The sequence below is a fragment of the Bombina bombina genome, chromosome 1 (genome assembly GCF_027579735.1).
Source record: "Bombina bombina isolate aBomBom1 chromosome 1, aBomBom1.pri, whole genome shotgun sequence".
Taxonomy (NCBI): domain Eukaryota; kingdom Metazoa; phylum Chordata; class Amphibia; order Anura; family Bombinatoridae; genus Bombina; species Bombina bombina.
The window spans coordinates 415,018,443-415,027,532 of NC_069499.1; positions in this window are offsets into that span (position 1 = coordinate 415,018,443).

Sequence of the window (9,090 nt, forward strand, 5' to 3'; positions counted from 1 at the left end):
TTTGAAAAACTGTGTACCACCCCCGCCCTGAACAGGTCCCACATCTCTATTATTTATAAACTACTACATGGCTCTTTTCCTGCTAAGCAATCCTCGTATATATCTAAACGGAAGGGGGAACTCGGTACCACCCTAACAGAAACGCAATTGAGCCATATTTTTGTAGAACCCAAAAAATCATCCCTATCATTAGTGTTTTCAGAAATGAATTATAAGTTGTTATCTAGATGGTATCTTACTCCACACCAACTCCATAGTATTTTCCCAAATATCCTCCCCTCTATGCTGGAGGAAATGTGGTGGCACAGGAACCCTTTCCCATATTTGGTGGCCATGCCCTCTTCTCCAAAAATACTGGTAAGATATTGCTAATTGCATAAACACTACATTAGGGCTCTCTATCACGCTCTCTCATAGTATGGTTTTGTTAAATGACACCCCCCCCCCATTTCTTGCTTATACCGAAGAAAATTATTCCAAAGTCTGCTCAACTGCGCTCAACGCCTAATACCCCGGTTCTGGAAATCAACACAAACACCTAACTTTCCCATGTGGTTAAGAGAAGTAGATCATATTTTATCTTTAGAAAAAATACACTACACCTTTATGGGAAAAAAAAGATTTTATTGCGGATATTCTATACATCTGGGAACAAAGGTCATGAAAGTGATATGACTACATATACACTACATTATTCACTCTAAGCAATAGTTTGAAATTAAAATTAGCAGAATTATCTAAACAAATGTCAAGTGTTTTGGTAATATGTAAATCTTTCCTGTAGATGTGCCTCTAAACGGAGCAAATCGAGAGACTGCTCTTCTATATTATGTACAACCATATGCCCTGAGTTAAGTCGATTCATGTTTATTGACTTGATGTCATTATCTCTAGCGATTACCTCTCTACATATCTATGTTATTGCTACTGTCTTGTAACCAATTATTTGCATAACTGCATTCCCTGTACACCTGTTTGAAAACGTAATAAAAACAATTGAATTAAAAAAATTTTTATTATAGTGTTTGCGATGCGGGAGGGCCTCTGTTTAGGAGTTACTAGATAGTTTATGGGTGTTAGTGTACTTTTTAGCACTTTAGTTATGAGTTTTATGCTACGGCGTTGTAGTGTAAAACTCATAACTACTGACTTTAGAATGCGTTACGGATCTTTGAGGTAGAGGCTGTACCGCTCACTTTTTGGCCTCCCAGGACAGACTCGTAATACCGGCGCTATTGAAGTTCCATAGAAAAAAAGGGTTTAGGTAAGTGGTTTTGCGGTAAGGCCAAATAAGTGTGCGGTGCCCCTAATACTGCAAGACTCGTAATAGCAGCGGTAGTGAAAAAGCAGCGTTAGGACCTGTTAACGCTGCTTTTTCAGCTAAACGCACAACTCGTAATCTAGCCAATAGTGAATAAGGCTTTTGCCTTGCCCTGCTTTACATATTTAATGGTGTTTTATTGTTTAATCGACTATGAAGGCTTGCAGATACACAGGCATACTTATGTGAGTGAAGGGTTTTTTTCTTATCGTTTTATAGGCAACACCCTGACAAGGAATGGATTTTTAATAGGATTTTTTCCCCCCTCCCTTTGTACTGGTTTACTTGCTTCTGGGCTTCCTGCCTTAAGGGTTAATGAATAAATTGAAACTAAAATCCCAGAACATTGGAGGGATTTCATCCCCAATTAAGAGGAAACTTATGATAAAGCATTTAGGGGTTTAAAAAACAGATATAGCATTTGTTCAGGAGACGCATCTTAGGCCCCAGGAAACTATCAAACTCCAATCCAAATGGGTGGGAGAGGTGGTGTTTAACCCCTATGATAGAAACAAAAGAGGGCTAGCTATATTGATTAATTAACAGTTAGACTATCAGATAGTATCAGCGGACAATGACCCAGAAGGGAGATATCAGATATAAGAAATAGAAGTAAATAAGAGTAAATTTGTTTTCTGTAATGTGTATGGGCCAAATACGGTGGGGAAAGAGTTCTGGGATGGCCTCAGTTTGAAATTGTTACCATTTATTGGGAAAAACATAGTGGTTGTGAGAGAATTTAATATGGCCTTTTCACACATTGTAGCTAGAGCTCAAGCAAGGTATTTTTCTAGGGATAACAGAGAAACGAAAGTTTTACATCTTTGTATCGCAAAGCCATTACAGCCAATTCACTATTGCATGCTTCAAGTGCACATCCAAAGCATGTTTTTAGAGGAATTGTGAAAAGTCAGTTTCTAAGAAACAGACGCATCAACTCAAAAGAGGACACTTTTGAAGCAGAATCTGGTGCTCTGGCAACCAAGTTCAGAAAGAGAGGTTATTCAGATAACTTAATAAAAAATACATATAAGGAAAGAAAAATAGGGAGGAAAGGGAGGAAAGAAAAATAGACAAGAAAGAAAACATGAAATACAAAACAAACCAGTGTTTGTAACTAAATATTCCTCGCAATACTACGATATCTGTAGGATTGTGAGGAAGTATTTGCCTGTCCTGTATGGAGATGATCTGTTAAAGGACACTATCAAACAAGGATGTAAGTTCGTATACTCTAGAAACCTAACATTAGGTAATATGCTTTCGCCTAGTCAATTGCGAACGCCAAAAAGCCATAGTTCTTGGCTTACGCATAACGGTACATACAAGTGTGGAAGAAATTGTAAGGCGTGTGAACACATAAAAGTGGGCCCTAATTTTTGTCATACTCAACAGGTCAGAATTTTGACACCAAAGGGTGTATTAAATGTTCCTCTACTTTTGTGATATATCTGATTGAATGCTCGGTACATTCCAGACAGTATATTGGAATGACATCTCGGGATGTCCGTACGAGGATAAGAGAGCACTTAGGATATATCACAAATAAAATGAGGTGCTCAGAGTTAGCACGACACTTTATAGATGAACATCATCAGAATGTGTCAACATTTAAATGGAATGCTATAGAACTTATTAAGAGTCCTCCTAGGGGAGGTGACAAATGGTCCATCTTAGCTAGACAAGAAGTGTATTGGATCAATAAGATGGGCACATTGATTCCAACAGGTTTCAATTCGGCTAATGATATTATTAACTTTTGGGAGTGAAGGTGTTGAAATTTATGTTGGTCATATTTTGGTCAAAAGTGTAAACTATGAAATACGAGTATTGTCTATCTTTTGAAACAATGTAATGAGGTCCTAATAGGAAGAGATTAATTAACCATGTAAATAAGTGTCTAGCTGGTCCTAGTTTGATTGCTCTAGAGTATATAGGAACCTGCATATAGGAAATTTCCATATATCTGTTTTTCTCCTTTGGGAAAAAATACTTTAAGTTTATTTAATAGGATTATATATACTAGCCTCTTTAAACAATCTGTATAGCTAGTATGATAGGATTATGTAGCTATCCTAGAATTCTCCTTTTGGGGATGATGACATAAAGCTCGAGTTCTAAAGAGTAAAAGTTCTGAAGAGAAATGAACCTGTATAAATGAAACTAAGAGTTAAAATAAATTGACAGATGAGAGGGAGAGGGAGGTCTTTAGGACCTAGTAAAGCTGTCTAATTAAAGCAGTAGGTGTATGTTTTTAAGGTACCAATCAGGTGAGAGTTGGTTCTTTAAATGTATGATTGTAACTAATTCACAATGAGTCTTTGATTACGGCAAATCTATGCTAAAACGCGTAAGACTGTGATCTTACTTGCTGCTTTTTTGTACATTTTTTTAATGCTGCTCTACTTGTTTTTATATTCTTGTACTATGTGTACTAAATAAAATGGACACTTGAATTTTTATATATTACGGGTCGTTGCCTTCTTGGAAACTTATTTTTTCTACATATTTAATGGTGTTTTATTGTTTAATCGACTATGAAGGCTTGCAGATACACAGGCATACTTATGTGAGTGAAGGGTTTTTTTCTTATCGTTTTATAGGCAACACCCTGACAAGGAATGGATTTTTAATAGGATTTTATTTCCCCCTCCCTTTGTACTTTTTTACTTGCTTCTGGGCTTCCTGCCTTAAGGGTTAATGAATAAATTGAAACTAATATCCCAGAACATTGGAGGGATTTCATCCCCAATTAAGAGGAAACTTATGATAAAGCATCTAGGGGTTTAAAAACCAGATATAGCATTTGTTCAGGAGATGCATCTTAAGCCCCAGGAAGCTATCAAATTCCAATCAAAATGGGTGGGAGAGGTGGTGTTTAACCCCTATGATAGAAACAAAAGAGGGCTAACTATATTGATTAATTAACAGTTAGACTATAAGATAGTTTCAGCGGACAATGACCCAGAAGGGAGATATCAGATATAAGAAATAGAAGTAAATAAGAGTAAATTTGTTTTCTGTAATGTGTATGGGCCAAATACGATGGGGAAAGAGTTCTGGGATGGCCTCAGTTTGAAATTGTTACCATTTATTGGGAAAAACATAGTGGTTGTGGGAGAATTTAATATGGCCTTTTCACACATTGTAGCTAGAGCTCAAGCAAGGTATTTTTCTAGGGACAACAGAGAAACAAAAGTTTTACAGATGTTCTGTCAAAAACTGGCTCTCGATATATGGCGAACACAAAACCCGGATAGTAGAGAGTTTACGTGCGTATCTAAGGCGCATAAGTCCTTTTCCAGAATAGATTAGTTTCTAATCGCAAAACACATGATGGGAATGGAAATTAAGTCAAGCATTAAAGAAATAGTTGTATCTGATCATGCTATCATTTTGCTGGACATAGGCCATAGAGTTCAACACTTTGCAAGTAATGATGGACTCTTTTCTTTTTTCCGCAATATCTTATACAGAATATGCATTTTAAGGCCTGGATACAAAATAGATGGAAGCAATTCCATGAAGATAATTGCGAGCATCAGGAGAAACCAGAGATTTTCTGGGAGACGGCTAAGGAAGTCTTTAGAGGGGACATTAAAGCGTACCTAGTGAAGATGAAGGCGGTAAGGAAAATAAAGGAGGAACAACTTTCAAATGCGATTAAAAATAGCTATAGGAGATATCTTAACAACCCATCTGCTGGTGTATGAAAAAAATATATAAAGAAAGTAAAGCAGAACTTGACTTATTTTTAAAACAAAATATGATTCTGGAGGAACAAAAGTAGAAAGCATTTTTTTCCAGGTATACAAGGTGCCTCAGCAAAATATCTGGCTAAAATCTCCAAAATTAGACAGCAGAATAATATTATAGCCTCAGTGATTTATCAGAATAAAAGAATTACTAATGTTGCGGAGATAAGGCAGGCCTTCCTGAGTTTCTATCAGGACCTATATTCGACAAGCCAGATTAACACAACTAATAAAGATTAGTTTTGGCACAATGTGAATCTCCGCCAGATTAGGAATGCCGACCTCCAGAGCTTAAACGAACCTATTAATGAAGCAGAAATAGTTGATACTATAATGAAGTTAAAATTAGGAAAATCCCCAGGGCTAGACTCATCAGCAGAGTTTTATAAATTATTAGCTTATCAAATTACCCCCATTTTATGCTCTTTATACAATGAAAATTGTATAGGGAACAAACCCCAGTCTACTCTATTTGCTGTGTCAAATATCCCACTGATTCTCAAAAAAGGTAAAGATCCAGAAATGCTATCATCATATAGGCCTATATCCCCTTTGAACCAGGACTATAAGATATTAACAGCCATTATTGCTAAAAGACTTAAGCCATGTCTAGATTATATCATCCATCCAGATCAGACCGGTTTTATGTCAGGTAGGAACCCAGTTAAGAATCTACATAAGGTACAAATGGTGTTAGACTTTTTCTGGAATAAAATTGTAGATAAAAAAGTCACATACTAAGCCGGATCTAGCACTTCTCACCGTCGATGCTGATAAAGCGTTTGACTCTATTATCGTGGACCATCTATTCACTCCATTGGAGGGGTTTGGCTTAGTAGGATCTTTCCAACAGTTTGTTAGGCAGTTATATCGGGCCCCCCTCTCAGCAGTCATAGTCAATGGGGGACTCTCAGATAGATTTGTTCTGAAGAGAGGCAAACGACAAGGGTGCCCACTATTGCCTTTACTGTTTAATGTGTCCTTGGAACCTCTTGCGATTTATATGAGACAGACAGGAATTAATAGGAATCAACATAGGGGGACAAAAAATGGTGCTCTCCCTCTATGCTGATGATCTCTTACTGTTTATGAACAAGACAGCAGAAACGTTGCCACAAACTTTACAGATTTGCGATCTATTTAGTTTATTTTCTGGCTACAAAATTAACTTTGAGAAATCAGAATTACTATGGATATATAAACCAGTCCAGGTAGTCCCCCACCCTTTCAAGGAGACTAACCAGATTAAATACTTATTAACATTAACCTGAGTAGTAATCCGGAATTGTTGTATGAATTTAACTTTTTGAAATGTTTTAGTGAATTTCAGACCAAATTACAAAGCTGGGCCAACATCCCGATTTTGATAACGGCTCGTGTGATGATGATTAAGGTTATTCTATTCCCCAAGTTACTGTATTTTCTTCAAAATTTACCACTCCTCCTCTATAAAAAGAGATATTGCTGTCCTTACAAGGATCTTCTGCAAATTTATTTGGCAGAGTAAAAAAACATGTATCTCTTTATTTACATTAACCTTAGCTAAAGCCTATGGTGGCTTGGCGTGCCCTAACATCAAATTATATAACTATGCAGCTTTATGAAATTTGCATTAGACTGGATATCAGAAACAGAATTTGTGACGTTCTATGAAGTAGAATCCAGATTAATCACTCCATTTGCTTTGAAAGCAATGTTGCATTACCCCTTTTCCAAGCTTCCTGGTAACATTTCTCGATTATACTCATTCAGATATATTATTCAAGCATGGTACAAAATGTGTACTGAGGTCAAACTTAATTATCAAAAATCAGACTTTGTTCCACTGGTAGGTAATCCTGATTTTCCACCTGGGTTGGACAACTCCGTCTTTTCGCTGTAGCACGATAAGGGACTTAAATGTATAGGCCAGTTATGTGAAAATAAGACATTGATGATGAAATCCTTTGATGATCTAAGACAACGTTACAATTTACAGAGAACTGATTTTTATGCCTATCTCCAGGTAAGACACTGAAAAGGGATTATACACAGCTCGGCACTTGTAAGCCAGGCAGTAGCATCTGCTAGTGGGAGAATCACATATGAAGATATTAAATATGGCCTATTTGACACCAGCCAGAATGGCTAAATGGGCGCAGGATAAAGGGAAATGTTATAAGTGCGGTTTAGAAAATGCGGATCTAGTCCACTGTTTCACTGTTTTTATGGTTACTAATGCTACAATATATAAGGGTTAATAAATTATACTTCAATTAAACCTATGGTAACTAATGTTACAATTCATAAGGGTATGTCCCGTTAATTATGTAGCTTTGTTTCCCCCTATACACCCAATGTTAACGATTTATATATATACTGGTGGTTATATATTTTTTATTTGCATTTTCCTCTGATTGCATTCTTTTCTCATACGTTGTAATATTTGGAAAGTATAGAACTTGTCCTGATCCCATGTTTGTTATTTACATAGTTGTATCTCAGTTTAGTATAAGAATGTATTATCGTTAATTTTGCTCAGCTGGGGCTTTGTTTTTTCAGTCACAGGGGCTATTTAAGCTCAGTGTCTGTCCTCACAAAGTGTGTCTATGAGTAAGGATAACATGTAGCCGAAACGCGTAAGACAGCCCAGCTTCACATTTTTATGTTCACTTAGTTTTTATCACTTTTTTCACCTGGTTTCCAATAAATCATGAACTTTTAAAACTTTATAGTGCCTGGAGACTCGCATGGTTTTTGTACTTTTTGTTGTCTGGATATACATTGTTACCACGCTCGAATCTCGGCACTCAGGTGAACAGTAGGTGTATGGGGCTACGATCGAGTAGCAGGGAATCCCATTGGTGCAGGAGACGACTCACGTCACGGACCGGAAGCACCTGACAACGCTCAGTTACAGCGTGCAAACTAAACAGCATTACGGAGGCTGTGGAGTGGTATGCCCATACGGATGATTATCGGAGCACCGGACAACGACCTCTACGAGTGAGGAGTCAGTGGTGCAGCAGCGGCGGCAGGTTTTTCTAAAGGCTCCCGGAGACAGGCTCAAGCAGCAAGTGTGGTGAGTTATACACCATCCCGGTGTCAAGCCGCATTCATACCTGCCATACTGCAGACCTTGTTTCATCTATATCCTTATACCCATTGTATTGTTTGCACGTATTACACAGCTTGGACAGGATTTATTTCCCTCCCCATACACCACACACCTTGAGCTGCACTAGGAAGAGTTTCCTGTTTAAATGCCCAAAAATATGCCAATTCTGGCAAAAAGTTAATTTCTGGTGTAGCAAGATACTAGGGGCTAATTTTATATTGGATTCGTAGATATTCTTCTTACGTAGTTATACAGTTTATACAACTAATATTAGATTTATTAATACATTAATTCTGATAGGGAGGAACTTGATATTGAAGAATTGGAAAGGACATAAAGGGCTCAAAATATCAGAATTCCTTAATAACGTCCAATATCAAATGACTTTTGAACAGCTTAACCTAAAAAATCCCAACAACAAGCAAAATGTGCGATTTTTTAGTAAATGGAAAGTGTATATAGATTCTCTACCATTAGGGTTACAATGTCAGATAGTCTCATGTTTTAAATCGTCTAGGTGGGTTAGACAACAGCTAGAAGTAGGGGAATTACCTAGAATATGGTTTCTAGAAGATTAGGTGGCGGAAATTACTTAAGGCAGGAATTGAGTGGAGTCCTCGCCTGAATACCCCCCTTTTTTTTATATATATATATATATATATATATATATATATATTATTATTTTTTTCTAATCACATTAAATGTTGTGCTGATTCGTATATTAGGAATTATTGTAGAATATATGAGAGAATGTATCTCGTATCAGGCTCTTTCCTGTCGGGAATTCATGTTAAGATGGTGTTGTCGTTATATTGTTTCAAGTCTGGCATATGTGTTTATCCACAATATAAGAGGAGTTGCGTCTCCATATATGTTTTTTTTCGCTGTCTTTTTATGTTTTATGTTTTTGTTGTTCT